Source organism: Bombus flavifrons, chromosome 15 (assembly GCF_040668555.2).
Source record: "Bombus flavifrons isolate JBK064 chromosome 15, iyBomFlav1_principal, whole genome shotgun sequence".
NCBI lineage: Eukaryota > Metazoa > Arthropoda > Insecta > Hymenoptera > Apidae > Bombus > Bombus flavifrons.
In genome coordinates this window covers 189,587-214,619 of record NC_138456.1, presented here as the reverse complement: position 1 = coordinate 214,619, position 25,033 = coordinate 189,587, and positions in this window count along the sequence as shown.

Here is a 25,033-nt window from a genome sequence, read left to right as displayed (position 1 = left end):
TTCATCAAAATCGACGAAATCATCGAGATTTGCGAGCTGTTCCGCTTGTTTCGACGGTTAATCGGTTGTTTATTACATTCTGCAAGTAAAAAGGAGTGAAGTGAGCTTTTAAACGTCGAAATACCTCAAACGGGAAGGAAATGACGGTCAGTTTTCATAAAAATCGACGAAATCATCGAGATTTGCGAGCTGTTCCGCTTGTTTCGACGGTGAAACGGTTGTTTATTACATTCTGCAAGTAAAAGGGAGTGAAATGAGCGTTTAAACGTCGAAATATCTCAAACGGGAAGGAAATGACGGTCAGTTTTCATCAAAATCGACGAAATCATCGAGATTTGCGAGCTGTCCCGCTTGTTTCGACGGTTAAACGGTTGTTTATTACATTCTGCACGTAAAAAGGAGTAAAAAGAGCGCTGAAACGTCGAAATATCTCAAACGGGAAGGAAATGACGGTCAGTTTTCATCAAAATCGACGAAATCATCGAGATTTGCGAGCTGTTCCGCTTGTTTCGACGGTTAAACGGTTGTGCATTGCATTCTGCACGTAAAAAGGAGTAAAAAGAGCGCTTAAACGTCGAAATATCTCAAACGGGAAGGAAATGACGGTCAGTTTTCTTCAAAATCGACGAAATCATCGAGATTTGCGAGCTGTTCCGCTTGTTTCGACGGTTAAACGGTTGTGCATTGCATTCTGCACGTAAAAAGGAGTAAAAAGAGCGCTTAAACGTCGAAATATCTCAAACGGGAAGGAAATGACGGTCAGTTTTCATCAAAATCGACGAAATCATCGAGATTTGCGAGCTGTTCCGCTTGTTTCGACGCTGAAACCGGCTTGTATTACATTCTGCACGTAAAAAGGAGTAAAAGGAGCGCTTTAACGTCGAAATATCTCAAACGGGAAGGAAATGACGGTCAGTTTTCATCAAAATCGACGAAATCATCGAGATTTGCGAGCTGTTCCGCTTGTTTCGACGGTTAATCGGTTGTTTATTACATTCTGCAAGTAAAAAGGAGTGAAGTGAGCTTTTAAACGTCGAAATACCTCAAACGGGAAGGAAATGACGGTCAGTTTTCATAAAAATCGACGAAATCATCGAGATTTGCGAGCTTTTCCGTTTGTTTCGACGGTTAAACGGTTGTTTATTACATTCTGCACGTTAAATGGAGTAAAACGAGCTCTTAAACGTCGAAATATCTCAAAAGGGAAGGAAACGACGGTCAGTTTTCATCAAAATCGACGAAATCATCGAGATTTGCGAGCTGTTCCGCTTGTTTCGACGGTTAAACGGTTGTTTATTACATTCTGCAAGTAAAAAGGAGTGAAATGAGCGTTTAAACGTCGAAATATCTCAAACGGGAAGGAGATGTCGGTCAGTTTTCATCTAAATCGACGAAATCATCGAGATTTGCGAGCTGTTCCGCTTGTTTTGACGGTTAAACGGTTGTTTATTACATTCTGCACGTAAAAAGGAGTAAAAAGAGCGCTTAAACGTCGAAATATCTCAAACGGGAAGGAAACGACGGTCAGTTTTCATCAAAATCGACGAAATCATCGAGATTTGCGAGCTGTTCCGCTTGTTTCGACGGTTAAACGGTTGTATATTGCATTCTGTACGTAAAAAGGAGTAAAAAGAGCGCTTAAACGTCGAAATATCTCAAACGGGAAGGAAAGGACGGTCAGTTTTCATCAAAATCGACGAAATCATCGAGATTTGCGAGCTGTTCCGCTTGTTTCGACGGTTAAACGTTTGTTTATTACATTCTGCTCGTAAAAAGGAGTAAAAGGAGCGCTTAAACGTCGAAATATCTCAAACGGGAAGGAAACGACCGTCAGTTTTCATCAAAATCGACGAAATCATCGAGATTTGCGAGCTGTTCCGCTTGTTTCGACGGTCAAACGGTTGTGCATTGCATTCTGCACGTAAAAAGGAGTAAAAAGAGCGCTTAAACGTCGAAATATCTCAAACGGGAAGGAAATGACGGTCAGTTTTCTTCAAAATCGACGAAATCATCGAGATTTGCGAGCTGTTCCGCTTGTTTCGACGGTTAAACGGTTGTGCATTGCATTCTGCACGTAAAAAGGAGTAAAAAGAGCGCTTAAACGTCGAAATATCTCAAACGGGAAGGAAATGACGGTCAGTTTTCATCAAAATCGACGAAATCATCGAGATTTGCGAGCTGTTCCGCTTGTTTCGACGCTGAAACCGGCTTGTATTACATTCTGCACGTAAAAAGGAGTAAAAGGAGCGCTTTAACGTCGAAATATCTCAAACGGGAAGGAAATGACGGTCAGTTTTCATCAAAATCGACGAAATCATCGAGATTTGCGAGCTGTTCCGCTTGTTTCGACGGTTAATCGGTTGTTTATTACATTCTGCAAGTAAAAAGGAGTGAAGTGAGCTTTTAAACGTCGAAATACCTCAAACGGGAAGGAAATGACGGTCAGTTTTCATAAAAATCGACGAAATCATCGAGATTTGCGAGCTGTTCCGCTTGTTTCGACGGTGAAACGGTTGTTTATTACATTCTGCAAGTAAAAGGGAGTGAAATGAGCGTTTAAACGTCGAAATATCTCAAACGGGAAGGAAATGACGGTCAGTTTTCATCAAAATCGACGAAATCATCGAGATTTGCGAGCTGTTGGGCTTGTTTCGACGGTTAAACGGTTGTTTATTACATTCTGCAAGTAAAAAGGAGTAAAAAGAGCGCTTAAACGTCGAAATATCTCAAACGGGAAGGAAATGACGGTCAGTTTTCATAAAAATCGACGAAATCATCGAGATTTGCGAGCTGTTCCGCTTGTTTCGACGGTTAAACGGTTGTGCATTGCATTCTGCACGTAAAAAGGAGTGAAATGAGCTTTTAAACGTCGAAATATCTCAAACGGGAGAGAAATGACGGCCAGTTTTCATCAAAATGGACGAAAACATCGAGATTTGCGAGCTGTTCCGCTTGTTTCGACGGTTAAACGGTTGTTTATTACATTCTGCAAGTAAAAAGGAGTGAAATGAGCGTTTAAACGTCGAAATATCTCAAACGGGAAGGAAATGACGGTCAGTTTTCATCAAAATCGACGAAATCATCGAGATTTGCGAGCTGTTCCGCTTGTTTCGACGGTTAAACGGTTGTTTATTACATTCTGCACGTAAAAAGGAGTAAAAGGAGCGCTTAAACGTCGAAATATCTCAAACGGGAAGGAAATGACGGTCAGTTTTCATCAAAATCGACGAAATCATCGAGATTTGCGAGCTGTTCCGCTTGTTTCGACGGTTAAGCGGTTGTGCATTGCATTCTGTACGTAAAAAGGAGTAAAAAGAGCGCTTAAACGTCGAAATATCTCAAACGGGAAGGAAATGACGGTCAGTTTTCATCAAAATCGACGAAATCATCGAGATTTGCGAGCTGTTCCGCTTGTTTCGACGGTTAAACGGTTGTGCATTGCATTCTGCACGTTAAATGGAGTAAAACGAGCTCTTAAACGTCGAAATATCTCAAACGGGAAGGAAACGCCGGTTAGTTTTCGTCAAAATCGACGAAATCATCGAGATTTGCGAGCTGTCCCGCTTGTTTCGACGGTTAAACGGTTGTTTATTACATTCTGCACGTAAAAAGGAGTAAAAAGAGCGCTGAAACGTCGAAATATCTCAAACGGGAAGGAAATGACGGTCAGTTTTCATCAAAATCGACGAAATCATCGAGATTTGCGAGCTGTTCCGCTTGTTTTGACGGTTAAACGGTGGTTTATTACATTCTGCACGTAAAAAGGAGTAAAAAGAGCGCTTAAACGTCGAAATATCTCAAACGGGAAGGAAACGACGGTCAGTTTTCATCAAAATCGACGAAATCATCGAGATTTGCGAGCTGTTCCGCTTGTTTCGAGGGTTAAACGGTTGTTTATTACATTCTGCACGTTAAATGGAGTAAAACGAGCTCTTAAACGTCGAAATATCTCAAACGGGAAGGAAATGACGGTCAGTTTTCATCAAAATCGACGAAATCATCGAGATTTGCGAGCTGTTCCGCTTGTTTCGACGGTTAAACGGTTGTGCATTGCATTCTGCACGTAAAAAGGAGTATAAAGAGCTGTCACGTCCCGCGCTCCGCACGTGCCGTAACGAAGATACAAAATTACTATACGCAAATCAGCGCGAGAAAAATTTGTATACACCAAGGAACACACGCTACTACAAAACAAAATAAAAAATTAACAAATGAGGGCGACAAATAAATCCAACTATCAGTATAAAATAAAGTAAATAAAATCAATTAATAAACTGGACTAGATACGAACCAATCAAATAAACCAAGAATAAGAAGGATTATATATGACAAATTTGCAAAATAAAGGAAAAGGAGCAACAAGAAGATATACTACAATCAATCAACGAAGACGGAATATGTAAAATACAAAAGATAGAATTTAAATCAGTAAATAAAATTAATTAATGAATTAAACGAGTCGCGAACCAAACGAGTAAATCAAGAAATAAGAATAACTACAAAAGGAAATAATTGAAACACCAGGAATATATGTGTATATAAATATATTTTATTCAATCAACGCAGCAACAACTTGGAGAGTTACATATAAATATAAACATATATGCCAAACATGTAATAACCCAGAAAATATTAGAAACAATACTTCCAATACTATACTAATAATACAAATCCAACATTACCAAACTATAAATATATGAGTATATAAAATCAATGAACTTATAGTCTAACGAATACATAAAACATACAATATTGCATTATTAAAGAAATAGAGGTTACATCGTCAGAAATATATATATATGTGTGCGCACTCTACATTATTAAATTAAAATTATTAATTTAAGATACATACTTAAAACTAGCCAACATTCGGGTAAAATAATTATAAATGAGAACTACATTACGTAACATGCATGTCTATATATATAAATATATAAATATATAATCTACACTCTAAACCAAACTACTACTAATAATCTAAATGAATATAAAAGAAATAGAACACACAACGCAACACTAGGGACTAAGTAACAACCTATCGACAGGCTAAAACGTTCAAAAATAATTAACACCGCCTCGACTGGGAGAAATGCGTACAGCATAAATATGTAAACCATATCAAACACATAATAATCTGGTAAACGATAGAAATAAAACTCTCAATACTACGTTGTCACATTACAAAACATATATGTATATATGAAAACAAATAATTGACATATAACCTCAAATACACAATTAAAGAATTTATATGAAAAGTCACACTATCAGAAATATATACATATATACTTATATGTGTGTATGCGTGTTCTATTCTACTAAATCAAAATTAACAATCTAGTAAACATAAAATAAACAATTAACATTTCACTTCGTATGAAACTACACCACTACAAGAAAGATGTATATGCATATATATATATATATATATATATACGTTTGTGTGTGTTTTATATTATTGAACACTATAAAATAAACTACTTAGCACAATAAATAACACTGTCGAAAAAATTACAAAACATTAGTCACTAAAATACATAATCAAAACTCGTGATCATTCTATTAAAGAATTACATATGAAAACTATACTACGAAACGTGCATATATATATATATATATATATATATATATAATCTAGATTTTAAACCAAGCTATTAATAATCTAAATGAATATAAAAGATATAGAACATACACATAGCACTATTGAAACTAACTAACTACTTGTTAGCAAATCAAGCGATTAAAAATAATTAACACTGCCTCGACTGGGAGAATTGCGTACAGCATAAATATGTAAACCATATCGAACACATAATAATCTGGTAAACGATAGAAATAAAACTCTCAATACTACGTTGTCACATTACAAAACATATATGTATATATGAAAACAAATAATTGACATATAACCTCAAATACACAATTAAAGAATTTATATGAAAAGTCACACTATCAGAAATATATACATATATACTTATATGCGCGTGTGTGTATGCGTGTTCTATTCTACTAAATCAAAATTAACAATCTAGTAAACACGAAATAAACAATTAACATTTCACTTCGTATGAAACTACACCACTACAAGAAACATGTATATGCATATATATATATATATATATATATATACGTTTGTGTGTGTTTTATATTATTGAACACTATAAAATAAACTACTTAGCACAATAAATAGCACTATCGAAAAAATTACAAAACATTAGTCACATTAAAATGACACACAATATAAATATATATATATATATATATTCACATGAACAATACTATTGTCATTTTAACAATAATAATAACAATAAATATATAGTCTAATTGCGGTAGAATAAGGGAAAACGAGCGACAGACAGAAAAATCAGTTCGATAAAACTAAAGACCCGCCACTGTAACCTCACTGATGACATTTGCGAGCAGCCATGTTAGATTTATACGCGCACGTCGGAACACACGCAATAATTATACACATTAGATAAATACAAAATACAATATTTCTCAATTCAACTATACGTCAAAACGCCGAAACAAGATTTACACATAATCGATAAATAGATCCGAGATCAATAGAAGTCACTGTATGCGAGGGACGTTCACGAGCGGCCATTTTGAAACATGCGCGCACTGATTCGTACGTGTTACAAAAAAAATAATAATAATAAAATTATACCTTCGATAGGGAAAAGAAAAGAAAAGGAAAAGGAAAGAACAGCGAAAATAAATATTTAATACAAAATGGAACGTCGAGCCGAGGTAGCAATAAATAAAGACACGGGACAGGAAGGCCGGGGATTGGTGGAAATCAGCCGCGAGAAATGAATCATAAAACACATTGTTAACAATTTTATTATGCGAAAATTACTTTGTATAAAAAATATATATATATATATAATGGAGTAAAAAGAAAATATAAAACTAAAGAAATATATTTAAAATGTATAAATAAATAAATATATATATATATATATAACTAATATATGAACGGGGTATATCCAAAGCGGCAAAATCGAAATCAAGAAGCTTCAGGATGGAACTGCCAACGCGTCATGCGCTGAATACATCGTTCGGAATCACACACGGTTCTTCGGAATCCCACTTTCTCTTGCGCTGAAACAACAAAATAGGAAAAGAGATCAAAACCACGAAAACAGCAAATATCGAAAATCAAATTAAATCCCGGAAGCAACCATAGCATGGAAATATTCTTCAAAACCAAACTCACGGAAGATAAATCAGAAGAAATCCTTATTGCGGGAGAGTGGCGGATCGCGCGTGTTGCCGGAGCAAGTGTCGATATAATAATGAGACTCTAGCCACCGGCCCTTCCACGCGCCGAAGAACAAAAATTATTCCCACAGTATTAACATAAAAATTCTCGAGAAAAGACTAGACCAGCATGGAAAGCTCCAGCCTCCTAGACGCTACCTCAGCAGAAAATAGAACCGATGGGAACTAAGTCGAAATACAGATTTTTGCATTTTCTCACGTACCCGCGATGGGAATCTGGAAGTTAAAAGACAAGATAACGAAGCAAAGGAGACATCAACGATTACAGAATTTGCATTCTCTCACGTACGAGTTCGGGAACCCCAAACTGCAGCATCCCGATTCCCACGGAAGCGAACCACCAGTTGACCGCCACCCTGTGGGGGATGTTATTATAAATAAACGCAGCAACACAGAACATCGTCCATTATTCTGTCGCGAATTATACGTTACGTTTCAGTCCATTTTTTTGTCGCTAATTGTACGTTACGTTTCGGCTTGTTATTTTGTTGTCAATATATTGTCGTCTATCGCGCATTGCACCTCGACGGTCTCTTATTAATTGCTCAGTTTAAGTCACAATTAAATTAGAAATCTTTCTAAGTGTTCATTCCATTGGCGAGATTTAAAACATCTTTATAAATAAATATATTTATATCCGCGACGTTAATCCGAATAAATAAGCCGCAAGCTTATTCCGAGTGTATTTCTAATCAAAAATAAATAAACTAAAGTTTTAATAATAATTATATCTGAGTCGAATAATTAAACCAAATAAAAAAAATTCACCGACGACTATTACGAGGCGATGGCCCCTGACGGAACAAGGTAAGAGTCTCAATTTTATAAAATTTCCTTCTTCTCTAGTAATTTCGCCACATCCAGGAACCGAATCCGATTTACTTATCATCAATTAATACATTCAATTTCGTTTCAATTTTGAGAATAAACAAAGGGTCATTCGCTGCGTAGGCTTGCGAAAACGGTGTCTTCAATTACTGAAACACTCATTGATCTTCGCATTCCTCCTCCCACTGTTGGCAAAACATTGCCCGTCTTTGGGCAAGGCTTGCGAAATCACACGAGTCTTACGCAGAGAAGACTATCATCATTAGATCTAATTAACCGATATTTTCATTCTTGCCATCGTTGTATACGATTATAAAACAGAATAATTCCTTTCTGAATCTTAACCGAAGGATCATTCGCAGTGTTGGGTTGTGGATAACGGTGTTTCGACTATCGAACCATCTATTGATCTTCGCATTCCTCCTCCCACTGTTGGCAAAATACTGCCCATCTTTGGGCAAGGCTTGCGAAATCACACGAACCTCACACAGAGAGGATCATTGAAATCATTTTCTCGTGATCACTCAATTCGGAAGGCAAGAAAATCGAAACGGTAAAAAATCACCCTAACAAATGAACTAAAGTCCAGTTCAATGATAGATCCATTGGCGAAATTAAGAGAGGAGGAGAAGGAAACGTAAAGATAAAATTTGCATCAAACGAAGAAAATTCAAAATCTTAACCAATCCATTAACGCGAACACTCTTGTTTTACCGTCCCTAAAACGCTATATATATATATATATATAACAACTTGAATAATTCCATATTCAAATCTAAATAAATTCTATACAACGAAATTGAACCGAACTCTCAAATAATTCCTACATACAGATATATACATACACATATATATATATGTATATATATATATATAATTCTAAATAATTCTATACTGAAGTTTAGATAAATTCCGTGCGACCAAATCGAATACTTATTTTTATCCAACTTTAATCCTCTCCCGTGCGAGTATCCCTGCACATAGCAGGTTAGCCGAAAACGTGGAAATTATTTATCAGTAGCCTAACACTAGTCAACGCTATCCATAAGTAATTAATTTATCAATAGATTATTTCGAAAAATAAGTACAAGGAAATTTTTCTATTCGAAACAGTCCTCAGACTGTTTCTGGTGGCAGCAACTACCGTGTGAGAAATATTTCTTATACAGTCAATTAAATTTAAATCTTTCCCTTCAGATTAAATTAAAATCAAAAGTTTGAATTGACTTTAAACAAGTACGTAACAATAAACTTTCAACTTAGAAATAGATTTTAATCGAAAACCTTGATTCAATATCTTAAATATAATTATATCGTGTAAGTTTTCCCCTCCTGACGAAACTCAACTAAATCGAACTAAATTGAATTAAATTAAATTAGAACAAAACAAAATAAATTAAAACAAACACAAAAAACAAATAAAAATTAAAACAAATAAAAAAAAAAAAAAAATCTTGCGAATTCAACGGTTTAAAATCAATTCAAACAAACAGGAACGTAACATTAGATAGTACAATATTTTTTGGTGGCAGCGGTGGGATACGCTCCACAGAGGATTAAAGTTGTTACATTTATCAATAAAATATATACCTAAGAAATAATGGCGACCGGACTAGAATCATTAGACGAAGACTTAGTCTTGACGTTATCGGAGAAACTCAAAGCATGGGATGCGAATTTTCGCGACATGAATACAAAACTCGTTGAACTACAAAACGGCGTGTATGAACTCAAAGCAAAGCAAGAATCTAATACACCCGCATCGTCGCCTACGACACAACAAGAGACGGCCCAGCCGAGTGGATTTACCCAGTCAATTAAAGTAAAAGACGCGATCGTATCGGTGCCAGTGTTCGACGGCTATCGACCATCGGTATTTCAATTTTTAAGAGCTTGCGAGCGCGCGCGAAATATGATTCCTAGGTACCAAGAACCACAATTAGTAAAATTATTAACCAATAAACTCCGTGGACACGCGTTCCTCGCCATCGAAGATACGGAATTAAGGAGCCTAAACGATTTTGGAAATAAATTAAAGGACCTATTCGGCCCAAGGAAATCTCTTAATGAATATAGAGGGGAATTAGGAACGATATTTCAACGACCCGGGGAACACATATTAGATTATATGGACCGAGTTAGAAACCTTAGATTGGCAATAATGGACGGAGAAAAGGGCGACTACGGAATCATTTCCCCCGATATCCAAGAAACTATAGATTGGGAGGTAAGAGAAGCTTTTGTTAAAGGACTTCCGAACGAGGTATATATGCGAGTAAAGCTAGCAGGATACCACACTTTAGAAGACGCATATCGTCAGGCCGTCCATGCAGCACACGAATTGAAACAAATAACCGATAGAACGCGACCCACACGACCGACTCCCTCAAACTATTACAGACGCAATAACGTACGTCCTCCGAACGCTAACAACAATATCAGGAATAACCGCCAAGCAGTGAAAGCAACACGAGAATTAAAACAAGTGAACGATAGAATACGATACCAGCGTCCGACACCTCCGAATAATTATAACCGAAACAACGCTCATTCCCCATACAATAGTAAGTACATCGGAAACAACCACAGGGATTGGAGAATTGTACCGCCGTCGCGGAAATATCTAAACAATCCGGGAATAGAGGAAGATGCCAGGAAAGGAGCAAGAGCAATAATCTGGGAAGAAAAATGCATAAGTAAATACCTCGACAGAAATCTAAGTCAAAAGAGGGATAACGATCATTTGAATCAATCAACTTTTCAACGCAAACACCATTCCGTTGCTGTGATAAGGGATAACGTCACTTTAAATAGTAACAGGACGCACGACACCACAGACAGGATCATCAGCGAGAAATTTTCCGAATTCCCAAACAAGATAAACAATACTAATGCCAAGGAACTTGCAGAAGAATCGGAAATTAGAAAACTGAACGACGAAACGATAGGCAACGATTATCCACTGCCTAATACCACGGAGATATTGGACCCGCTGGGAAGTGCGAAGTGCCTCTCCACGTTCGACTTGGCAAAGATACAAAAGCAAGGCTCCACGAATTTCGTGAATGTTTCAAACATAATAGAAAAAGAGATAGCGAGTGTATCTCACTCAAAAATTTTTATAAAACCATCAAAAAATAATTTAATCGGACTCAAAGCCAAGCCAGTAAATTGCAAGGAAGATCAGACTACAGAGAATAAAAGTATGCCTATTCCTATATCCGAAACAGAATCTATAAGCAGAAAGGTTTGTAATAAAAATTCAAAGAATAATTCTAAATCTACCGAAAATATTCCTAAACGTTCCGTACAAATAAATAATAATTTAATTATAGTAAGCACTTCCAGTGAAACTATTCATCCTGAAAAGGTAGAGAAAAACCAACGTGTTGCGAATAAAGTAAATAAAGAAGAATGGATAACTAAGGAAAAGGATTCTAAACATTTTCAAGCCGAAAAAACGCAAGTTCAACGTGTTCAAGGAAATAAAAAGGGAGAAAATAGGGAATCACCAGTCAAGGATATATATAAAAATTCGAATAAGTACGCTAGCCATTGGATTATAATTGGATTAAAAATACTTCATTGGTTGTTACATCTAGCATTTGACGTAGATAACATGAGTGCTAATCTTATGATTCCTCTTGGAAAATATAGATGGTATCACACTATACTATATCTAAAATATATTTGGGTTAATATAGCTACGGCATTTTCAAAAATTTGTATTTTAAATGCTATTGGCAAGCAATTGGATAATTGGATCGGTGTCAGTAAACTTGCGTGTTGGCGCAGAATAAAAACTAAAATGAAGAAAAGGAAGTGTGACACTGTTCGTCGAATAATACAGATAGTGGAAACCTAAAAAGGAAAAAGAAAATTATTAAGTGTGCTCCGATTATTGTTTGAATATAAAATGTGTTAATTCAATGAATAATTAAAATAGTGAAAGTGAAAGTTACCTTGTGAACGAGTAATCAACATGCAAGAAGGTGTACGTGCAAATATAGCTTGTGAATCCTTGTTTGTGGAACGTAATGTATGACAGCTACCTAAAATAAGTGAATAAATTAGTTTCAATTGTTTCAGTGCAAAATACAAGGTTACTAAATGTCATAATTATATTGTGGTTAAAACAGAAGCAAGTGTGACTCTGTTCGTTGAATAATACAGATAGAGGAAACCTAAAAGAAAAAGGAAGATTATTATGTGTATAAAACGTGTTAATTCCATGAATAATTAAAAGAGTGGAAGTGAAAATTACCTTGCGAACAAGTAATCGCTATACAAAAGGTTTACGTGCAAAATAGGTCATGGATCCCTGTTTGCGGAACACCATGTACGACAGCCAGCTGAAAGTAAATAAATGGATTAACTTCGATCGCCTTGATGCAAGATACAACACTACTAAACGTCATAGCAAGACTGTGAAAGCGTGACACTGTACATCGAATAACACAGATAGCAGGTAACCTGAAAAAAAAAAAAGGGGGAGAAAGATTACTACAAGTGCTCCAATTATTGTTTGAATATGAAACGTGATAGTTCAACGAATATTTAAAACAGTGAAGGTGCAACTTACCTTATAAACAATCAAACGCCATACAAGGAAGTGTACAGGCATGAATTTCACAGATTAGTAAAAGAAATAAAATAGCTGATAAGTATAGAAAGTCGTTAGGAAGATAATTAAGATAGATTAATTGGAAGCTAGTAATAGATAGAACCGGAGTAAAAAGATAGTATATTGTATTAACTATTATATCTAACATGTAGAAGCATATTTTGTAATACACAATAGCGGTCGCTCACACAATATATCATACACATATTGAATTAATAAATTAAACAGTACCTTTATGATCGCAGACATAGGATGATTGAAGGCAACCATAGTAAGTATCCAAGGTAATACCGAAGAATCTGATGATGTTGTGAGAATGATCCAGGTAAGCAACGCAGCATCAAAAATCTAAAAAGGAAAATTTTTTTTTTTACAAACAATGTTAATCTAACAAATAAGACTTAATCACTAATAAAGGAACTAATTCATATCAAACATAAAATAATAACAATAAACATAAGCAATACAAGCAAACATAAGCAATAATAAAATTAATAGGGAAATAAGAAAGGTTAATAAACACAGAAATAGGTTAGAAACTAACCACGATAGACTAACTAAATATTAACAAGTCATGACTGAACTTAGTACCAAAGAATAAAGTTGTAGTACACGAAAACGACTGGTAACACAATACACAAAATACTAACTAAATTAAACGAGACTTATATAAACGCAAGTCACGTATAACCAAAACAATGACCATTGAAATTCGATAACAATATAACCCATGTTATTGCATTAAAGTAACACGCGGTATTTACACACACAATACCATGAAACACAAAACAACATTACAAAACACTACTAAATAAAATCATAACCAGTTATTTCAATAATACATTACTGTTGACATTAAAACAACACCATACCAGAGATACACGCGAGCGACCATGTTGAAAAAAAATCCGTCGCGCACACCCCACACACACACACCTCAACACGAATAATAACCAATACAATGTAATATAGGATCATGATAGCTATGTTAGGTACTAATAAAAAAAAAAAGAGAGAGGAGAGTGAGAGGAGGGTAAAAAGAAAAAAAAAAGAAATAATAAATAATAACTAACATAATCATAACATATTACATATATATTATATTATATACAGGGATACAATATTCATATAAAGGAACAGGTCCGAACGAAATATATAAAAAAAAAAAAAAGAGAAAATATATTAATTGTTTTTGTATGTATGTACAGAACGAGTGGCGAACTCATCAATTCCGACATAGAAAACCCAGACGGACCCAAGCTCGCATTCAATCTGGAGGTGACGAAGGAGGTTGAGTCCTGCCTCTGTGCTCGGTTGATATGCTCCGTTTACCATTTTTATAGCGGCTATCCTTGTCAAGATTGTTTCGACAACCTAGATCCAGACGAGCAGGACCTATGTGAAGAGCCGCCCACTCATTTCCTATGCGGAGTACCTGCAAGTATACAAATATCATACTGCAGCATGTGCGATGTAAGCCTGGCGAACCTACAACCCGCTATATCATGCCTCCAATGCATGATGGTCTACAATGATCTGACTCACCTTGAAAGAGAATTTTTAGTTCAAGGAATGATACTCCGCACCATTGAAATATAACGTACTTGTATACTTATGCTATCTACCTGTAAACAAACAACATTAATAACTATACATATAATTTTCATTCATGTTTACCAATATATATACACGCATGTTTTAAAGTAGATGATATTTGCAACACTCACTTCCATTGACAATGCAAGTGACTCATAAAATAAACTGTCATATTTATACACACATATATATACATACGAAACCAAGCTACATTTGTGACATTTATACCTATTGATAATATATACTTATATATATTTATAACGATAAAATAAATCCCATTTATATTACTCACCAAAACGTATGCATATATGTATATAATTATAACTCAAGTAGCCTTCATAAAATTATCTTCACTGATAGCATATACATCAAACCTAAAATAAAACGAAGTTGTAATAAAGAAAAAAAGAAAGAAAATGGAGGAAAGGGAGAAGACAAAATGTATAAATATAATTTCCTTTTCTATACACATATATATATATATTAAAAGGTTATTCTTATTTCTAATAAACTCAAGAGTAAGAAACAATTTAATAAATTGCTAATAGCAAGATGAATCACCTGGTCATCGTACTTACCCTCATCAAAATAACATGTGGCCTGGTTGGATACGACTGCAATGACAATCACCTCAACGTTACCACCACCTCTTTAAACTCCATCGGGGACTGCAGCATACAACCTGCAACGACAGAAACCCAAGATATTTATATTCAACTACTGCAACTCTCAGAATTCGAATTTACCAGTGTGAGGCAATGCAAGGTGCAAATAACTCGAATTATATATTACTGTGGCATGCACTCCCACACGTCGGCAGTGCATAATGGATTCGCCGAATACCTCCATGAAACAACTGCCCAACAATGTGCAAGGATGCACCAGGACGCCGGCAAGTTATCAGACGGCGGCAGCTGCCAGGGAACACAATATGTAGACCCATACGGGAGCTGGGAAAAGGTCGTTGTACAAGCCACAGTAAGGCGAAGAAACTGTTTAGACGCAAAGGACGGACACACTTATTGGCAACCACAACCACCCTCACCATGCAAATTTGATCAATACGACGTATTGTATGAGAGAATCGCCACAAAGATCCGGGAGAAAAGGACCAACGGGGAACCAGTGCAACCAGTTTACACACTAACAACACGGGAAGTAACATTCGCACTGACTAAAACTGGAGAACAACCAACGGCATCTGTATCCGCCTTGAGCGAATTCAGAGACGCCCTCAGTCAAATTTCCTCCGGAAATTTGAACTCCAAGGGCGGGGGTGTCACGTCCCGCGCTCCGCACGTGCCGTAACGAAGATACAAAATTACTATACGCAAATCAGCGCGAGAAAAATTTGTATACACCAAGGAACACACGCTACTACAAAACAAAATAAAAAATTAACAAATGAGGGCGACAAATAAATCCAACTATCAGTATAAAATAAAGTAAATAAAATCAATTAATAAACTGGACTAGATACGAACCAATCAAATAAACCAAGAATAAGAAGGATTATATATGACAAATTTGCAAAATAAAGGAAAAGGAGCAACAAGAAGATATACTACAATCAATCAACGAAGACGGAATATGTAAAATACAAAAGATAGAATTTAAATCAGTAAATAAAATTAATTAATGAATTAAACGAGTCGCGAACCAAACGAGTAAATCAAGAAATAAGAATAACTACAAAAGGAAATAATTGAAACACCAGGAATATATGTGTATATAAATATATTTTATTCAATCAACGCAGCAACAACTTGGAGAGTTACATATAAATATAAACATATATGCCAAACATGTAATAACCCAGAAAATATTAGAAACAATACTTCCAATACTATACTAATAATACAAATCCAACATTACCAAACTATAAATATATGAGTATATAAAATCAATGAACTTATAGTCTAACGAATACATAAAACATACAATATTGCATTATTAAAGAAATAGAGGTTACATCGTCAGAAATATATATATATGTGTGCGCACTCTACATTATTAAATTAAAATTATTAATTTAAGATACATACTTAAAACTAGCCAACATTCGGGTAAAATAATTATAAATGAGAACTACATTACGTAACATGCATGTCTATATATATAAATATATAAATATATAATCTACACTCTAAACCAAACTACTACTAATAATCTAAATGAATATAAAAGAAATAGAACACACAACGCAACACTAGGGACTAAGTAACAACCTATCGACAGGCTAAAACGTTCAAAAATAATTAACACCGCCTCGACTGGGAGAAATGCGTACAGCATAAATATGTAAACCATATCAAACACATAATAATCTGGTAAACGATAGAAATAAAACTCTCAATACTACGTTGTCACATTACAAAACATATATGTATATATGAAAACAAATAATTGACATATAACCTCAAATACACAATTAAAGAATTTATATGAAAAGTCACACTATCAGAAATATATACATATATACTTATATGTGTGTATGCGTGTTCTATTCTACTAAATCAAAATTAACAATCTAGTAAACATAAAATAAACAATTAACATTTCACTTCGTATGAAACTACACCACTACAAGAAAGATGTATATGCATATATATATATATATATATATATACGTTTGTGTGTGTTTTATATTATTGAACACTATAAAATAAACTACTTAGCACAATAAATAACACTGTCGAAAAAATTACAAAACATTAGTCACTAAAATACATAATCAAAACTCGTGATCATTCTATTAAAGAATTACATATGAAAACTATACTACGAAACGTGCATATATATATATATATATATATATATATATATAATCTAGATTTTAAACCAAGCTATTAATAATCTAAATGAATATAAAAGATATAGAACATACACATAGCACTATTGAAACTAACTAACTACTTGTTAGCAAATCAAGCGATTAAAAATAATTAACACTGCCTCGACTGGGAGAATTGCGTACAGCATAAATATGTAAACCATATCGAACACATAATAATCTGGTAAACGATAGAAATAAAACTCTCAATACTACGTTGTCACATTACAAAACATATATGTATATATGAAAACAAATAATTGACATATAACCTCAAATACACAATTAAAGAATTTATATGAAAAGTCACACTATCAGAAATATATACATATATACTTATATGCGCGTGTGTGTATGCGTGTTCTATTCTACTAAATCAAAATTAACAATCTAGTAAACACGAAATAAACAATTAACATTTCACTTCGTATGAAACTACACCACTACAAGAAACATGTATATGCATATATATATATATATATATATATATACGTTTGTGTGTGTTTTATATTATTGAACACTATAAAATAAACTACTTAGCACAATAAATAGCACTATCGAAAAAATTACAAAACATTAGTCACATTAAAATGACACACAATATAAATATATATATATATATATATTCACATGAACAATACTATTGTCATTTTAACAATAATAATAACAATAAATATATAGTCTAATTGCGGTAGAATAAGGGAAAACGAGCGACAGACAGAAAAATCAGTTCGATAAAACTAAAGACCCGCCACTGTAACCTCACTGATGACATTTGCGAGCAGCCATGTTAGATTTATACGCGCACGTCGGAACACACGCAATAATTATACACATTAGATAAATACAAAATACAATATTTCTCAATTCAACTATACGTCAAAACGCCGAAACAAGATTTACACATAATCGATAAATAGATCCGAGATCAATAGAAGTCACTGTATGCGAGGGACGTTCACGAGCGGCCATTTTGAAACATGCGCGCACTGATTCGTACGTGTTACAAAAAAAATAATAATAATAAAATTATACCTTCGATAGGGAAAAGAAAAGAAAAGGAAAAGGAAAGAACAGCGAAAATAAATATTTAATACAAAATGGAACGTCGAGCCGAGGTAGCAATAAATAAAGACACGGGACAGGAAGGCCGGGGATTGGTGGAAATCAGCCGCGAGAAATGAATCATAAAACACATTGTTAACAATTTTATTATGCGAAAATTACTTTGTATAAAAAATATATATATATATATAATGGAGTAAAAAGAAAATATAAAACTAAAGAAATATATTTAAAATGTATAAATAAATAAATATATATATATATATATAACTAATATATGAACGGGGTATATCCAAAGCGGCAAAATCGAAATCAAGAAGCTTCAGGATGGAACTGCCAACGCGTCATGCGCTGAATACATCGTTCGGAATCACACACGGTTCTTCGGAATCCCACTTTCTCTTGCGCTGAAACAACAAAATAGGAAAAGAGATCAAAACCACGAAAACAGCAAATATCGAAAATCAAATTAAATCCCGGAAGCAACCATAGCATGGAAATATTCTTCAAAACCAAACTCACGGAAGATAAATCAGAAGAAATCCTTATTGCGGGAGAGTGGCGGATCGCGCGTGTTGCCGGAGCAAGTGTCGATATAATAATGAGACTCTAGCCACCGGCCCTTCCACGCGCCGAAGAACAAAAATTATTCCCACAGTATTAACATAAAAATTCTCGAGAAAAGACTAGACCAGCATGGAAAGCTCCAGCCTCCTAGACGCTACCTCAGCAGAAAATAGAACCGATGGGAACTAAGTCGAAATACAGATTTTTGCATTTTCTCACGTACCCGCGATGGGAATCTGGAAGTTAAAAGACAAGATAACGAAGCAAAGGAGACATCAACGATTACAGAATTTGCATTCTCTCACGTACGAGTTCGGGAACCCCAAACTGCAGCATCCCGATTCCCACGGAAGCGAACCACCAGTTGACCGCCACCCTGTGGGGGATGTTATTATAAATAAACGCAGCAACACAGAACATCGTCCATTATTCTGTCGCGAATTATACGTTACGTTTCAGTCCATTTTTTTGTCGCTAATTGTACGTTACGTTTCGGCTTGTTATTTTGTTGTCAATATATTGTCGTCTATCGCGCATTGCACCTCGACGGTCTCTTATTAATTGCTCAGTTTAAGTCACAATTAAATTAGAAATCTTTCTAAGTGTTCATTCCATTGGCGAGATTTAAAACATCTTTATAAATAAATATATTTATATCCGCGACGTTAATCCGAATAAATAAGCCGCAAGCTTATTCCGAGTGTATTTCTAATCAAAAATAAATAAACTAAAGTTTTAATAATAATTATATCTGAGTCGAATAATTAAACCAAATAAAAAAAATTCACCGACGACTATTACGAGGCGATGGCCCCTGACGGAACAAGGTAAGAGTCTCAATTTTATAAAATTTCCTTCTTCTCTAGTAATTTCGCCACATCCAGGAACCGAATCCGATTTACTTATCATCAATTAATACATTCAATTTCGTTTCAATTTTGAGAATAAACAAAGGGTCATTCGCTGCGTAGGCTTGCGAAAACGGTGTCTTCAATTACTGAAACACTCATTGATCTTCGCATTCCTCCTCCCACTGTTGGCAAAACATTGCCCGTCTTTGGGCAAGGCTTGCGAAATCACACGAGTCTTACGCAGAGAAGACTATCATCATTAGATCTAATTAACCGATATTTTCATTCTTGCCATCGTTGTATACGATTATAAAACAGAATAATTCCTTTCTGAATCTTAACCGAAGGATCATTCGCAGTGTTGGGTTGTGGATAACGGTGTTTCGACTATCGAACCATCTATTGATCTTCGCATTCCTCCTCCCACTGTTGGCAAAATACTGCCCATCTTTGGGCAAGGCTTGCGAAATCACACGAACCTCACACAGAGAGGATCATTGAAATCATTTTCTCGTGATCACTCAATTCGGAAGGCAAGAAAATCGAAACGGTAAAAAATCACCCTAACAAATGAACTAAAGTCCAGTTCAATGATAGATCCATTGGCGAAATTAAGAGAGGAGGAGAAGGAAACGTAAAGATAAAATTTGCATCAAACGAAGAAAATTCAAAATCTTAACCAATCCATTAACGCGAACACTCTTGTTTTACCGTCCCTAAAACGCTATATATATATATATATATAACAACTTGAATAATTCCATATTCAAATCTAAATAAATTCTATACAACGAAATTGAACCGAACTCTCAAATAATTCCTACATACAGATATATACATACACATATATATATATGTATATATATATATATAATTCTAAATAATTCTATACTGAAGTTTAGATAAATTCCGTGCGACCAAATCGAATACTTATTTTTATCCAACTTTAATCCTCTCCCGTGCGAGTATCCCTGCACATAGCAGGTTAGCCGAAAACGTGGAAATTATTTATCAGTAGCCTAACACTAGTCAACGCTATCCATAAGTAATTAATTTATCAATAGATTATTTCGAAAAATAAGTACAAGGAAATTTTTCTATTCGAAACAGTCCTCAGACTGTTTCTGGTGGCAGCAACTACCGTGTGAGAAATATTTCTTATACAGTCAATTAAATTTAAATCTTTCCCTTCAGATTAAATTAAAATCAAAAGTTTGAATTGACTTTAAACAAGTACGTAACAATAAACTTTCAACTTAGAAATAGATTTTAATCGAAAACCTTGATTCAATATCTTAAATATAATTATATCGTGTAAGTTTTCCCCTCCTGACGAAACTCAACTAAATCGAACTAAATTGAATTAAATTAAATTAGAACAAAACAAAATAAATTAAAACAAACACAAAAAACAAATAAAAATTAAAACAAATAAAAAAAAAAAAAAAATCTTGCGAATTCAACGGTTTAAAATCAATTCAAACAAACAGGAACGTAACAGAGCGCTTAAACGTCGAAATATCTCAAACGGGAAGGAAATGACGGTCAGTTTTCATCAAAATCGACGAAATCATCGAGATTTGCGAGCTGTTCCGCTTGTTTCGACGGTTAAACGGTTGTTTATTACATTCTGCTCGTAAAAAGGAGTAAAAGGAGCGCTTAAACGTCGAAATATCTCAAACGGGAAGGAAATCACGGTCAGTTTTCATCAAAATCGACGAAATCATCGAGATTTGCGAGCTGTTCCGCTTGTTTCGACGGTTAATCGGTTGTTTATTACATTCTGCAAGTAAAAAGGAGTGAAGTGAGCTTTTAAACGTCGAAATACCTCAAACGGGAAGGAAATGACGGTCAGTTTTCATAAAAATCGACGAAATCATCGAGATTTGCGAGCTGTTCCGCTTGTTTCGACGGTTAAACGGTTGTGCATTGCATTCTGCACGTAAAAAGGAGTGAAATGAGCTTTTAAACGTCGAAATATCTCAAACGGGAGAGAAATGACGGCCAGTTTTCATCAAAATGGACGAAAACATCGAGATTTGCGAGCTGTTCCGCTTGTTTCGACGGTGAAACGGTTGTTTATTACATTCTGCAAGTAAAAGGGAGTGAAATGAGCGTTTAAACGTCGAAATATCTCAAACGGGAAGGAAATGACGGTCAGTTTTCATCAAAATCGACGAAATCATCGAGATTTGCGAGCTGTTGGGCTTGTTTCGACGGTTAAACGGTTGTTTATTACATTCTGCAAGTAAAAAGGAGTAAAAAGAGCGCTTAAACGTCGAAATATCTCAAACGGGAAGGAAATGACGGTCAGTTTTCATCAAAATCGACGAAATCATCGAGATTTGCGAGCTGTTCCGCTTGTTTCGACGGTTAAACGGTTGTGCATTGCATTCTGCACGTAAAAAGGAGTAAAAAGAGCACTTAAACGTCGAAATATCTCAAACGGGAAGGAAATGACGGTCAGTTTTCATCAAAATCGACGAAGTCATCGAGATTTGCGAGCTGTTCCGCTTGTTTCGACGCTGAAACCGGCTTGTATTACATTCTGCACGTTAAATGGAGTAAAACGAGCTCTTAAACGTCGAAATATCTCAAACGGGAAGGAAACGACGATTAGTTTTCGTCAAAATCGACGAAATCATCGAGATTTGCGAGCTGTTCCGTTTGTTTCGACGGTTAAACGGTTGTTTATTACATTCTGCACGTTAAATGGAGTAAAACGAGCTCTTAAACGTCGAAATATCTCAAACGGGAAGGAAACGCCGGTTAGTTTTCGTCAAAATCGACGAAATCATCGAGATTTACGAGCTGTTCCGCTTGTTTCGACGGTTAATCGGTTGTTTATTACATTCTGCACGTAAAAAGGAGTAAAAGGAGCGCTTAAACGTCGAAATATCTCAAACGGGAAGGAAATGACGGTCAGTTTTCATCAAAATCGACGAAATCATCGAGATTTGCGAGCTGTTCCGCTTGTTTCGACGGTTAAACGGTTGTTTATTACATTCTGCAAGTAAAAAGGAGTGAAATGAGCGCTGAAACGTCGAAATATCTCAAACGGGAAGGAAATGACGGTCAGTTTTCATCAAAATCGACGAAATCATCGAGATTTGCGAGCTGTTCCGCTTGTTTCGACGGTTAAACGGTTGTTTATTACATTCTGCACGTAAAAAGGAGTAAAAGGAGCGCTTAAACGTCGAAATATCTCAAACGGGAAGGAAATGACGGTCAGTTTTCATCAAAATCGACGAAATCATCGAGATTTGCGAGCTGTTCCGCTTGTTTCGACGGTTAAAGTGTTGTTTATTACATTCTGCACGTAAAAAGGAGTAAAAGGAGCGCTTAAACGTCGAAATATCTCAAACGGGAAGGAAATGACGGTCAGTTTTCATCAAAATCGACGAAATCATCGAGATTTGCAAGCTCTTCCGCTTGTTTCGACGGTTAAACGGTTGTTTATTACATTCTGCAAGTAAAAAGGAGTGAAATGAGCGTTTAAACGTCGAAATATCTCAAACGGGAAGGAAATGACGGTCAGTTTTCATCAAAATGGACGAAAACATCGAGATTTGCGAGCTGTTCCGCTTGTTTCGACGGTTAAACGGTTGTGCATTGCATTCTGCACGTAAAAAGGAGTAAAAAGAGCACTTAAACGTCGAAATATCTCAAACGGGAAGGAAATGACGGTCAGTTTTCATCAAAATCGACGAAGTCATCGAGATTTGCGAGCTGTTCCGCTTGTTTCGACGCTGAAACCGGCTTGTATTACATTCTGCACGTTAAATGGAGTAAAACGAGCTCTTAAACGTCGAAATATCTCAAACGGGAAGGAAACGACGATTAGTTTTCGTCAAAATCGACGAAATCATCGAGATTTGCGAGCTGTTCCGTTTGTTTCGACGGTTAAACGGTTGTTTATTACATTCTGCACGTTAAATGGAGTAAAACGAGCTCTTAAACGTCGAAATATCTCAAACGGGAAGGAAACGCCGGTTAGTTTTCGTCAAAATCGACGAAATCATCGAGATTTGCGAGCTGTCCCGCTTGTTTCGACGGTTAAACGGTTGTTTATTACATTCTGCACGTAAAAAGGAGTAAAAAGAGCGCTGAAACGTCGAAATATCTCAAACGGGAAGGAAATGACGGTCAGTTTTCATCAAAATCGACGAAATCATCGAGATTTGCGAGCTGTTCCGCTTGTTTCGACGGTTAAACGGTTGTTTATTACATTCTGCACGTAAAAAGGAGTAAAAGGAGCGCTTAAACGTCGAAATATCTCAAACGGGAAGGAAATGACGGTCAGTTTTCATCAAAATCGACGAAATCATCGAGATTTGCGAGCTGTTCCGCTTGTTTCGACGGTTAAACGGTTGTTTATTACATTCTGCACGTAAAAAGGAGTAAAAGGAGCGCTTAAACGTCGAAATATCTCAAACGGGAAGGAAATGACGGTCAGTTTTCATCAAAATCGACGAAATCATCGAGATTTGCGAGCTGTTCCGCTTGTTTCGACGGTTAATCGGTTGTTTATTACATTCTGCAAGTAAAAAGGAGTGAAGTGAGCTTTTAAACGTCGAAATAACTCAAACGGGAAGGAAATGACGGTCAGTTTTCATAAAAATCGACGAAATCATCGAGATTTGCGAGCTGTTCCGCTTGTTTCGACGGTTAAACGGTTGTGCATTGCATTCTGCACGTAAAAAGGAGTGAAATGAGCTTTTAAACGTCGAAATATCTCAAACGGGAGAGAAATGACGGCCAGTTTTCATCAAAATGGACGAAAACATCGAGATTTGCGAGCTGTTCCGCTTGTTTCGACGGTGAAACGGTTGTTTATTACATTCTGCAAGTAAAAGGGAGTGAAATGAGCGTTTAAACGTCGAAATATCTCAAACGGGAAGGAAATGACGGTCAGTTTTCATCAAAATCGACGAAATCATCGAGATTTGCGAGCTGTTGGGCTTGTTTCGACGGTTAAACGGTTGTTTATTACATTCTGCAAGTAAAAAGGAGTGAAATGAGCGTTTAAACGTCGAAATATCTCAAACGGGAAGGAAATGACGGTCAGTTTTCATCAAAATCGACGAAATCATCGAGATTTGCGAGCTGTTCCGCTTGTTTCGACGGTTAAACGGTTGTTTATTACATTCTGCACGTAAAAAGGAGTAAAAGGAGCGCTTAAACGTCGAAATATCTCAAACGGGAAGGAAATGACGGTCAGTTTTCATCAAAATCGACGAAATCATCGAGATTTGCGAGCTGTTCCGCTTGTTTCGACGCTGAAACCGGCTTGTATTACATTCTGCACGTTAAATGGAGTAAAACGAGCTCTTAAACGTCGAAATATCTCAAACGGGAAGGAAACGACGATTAGTTTTC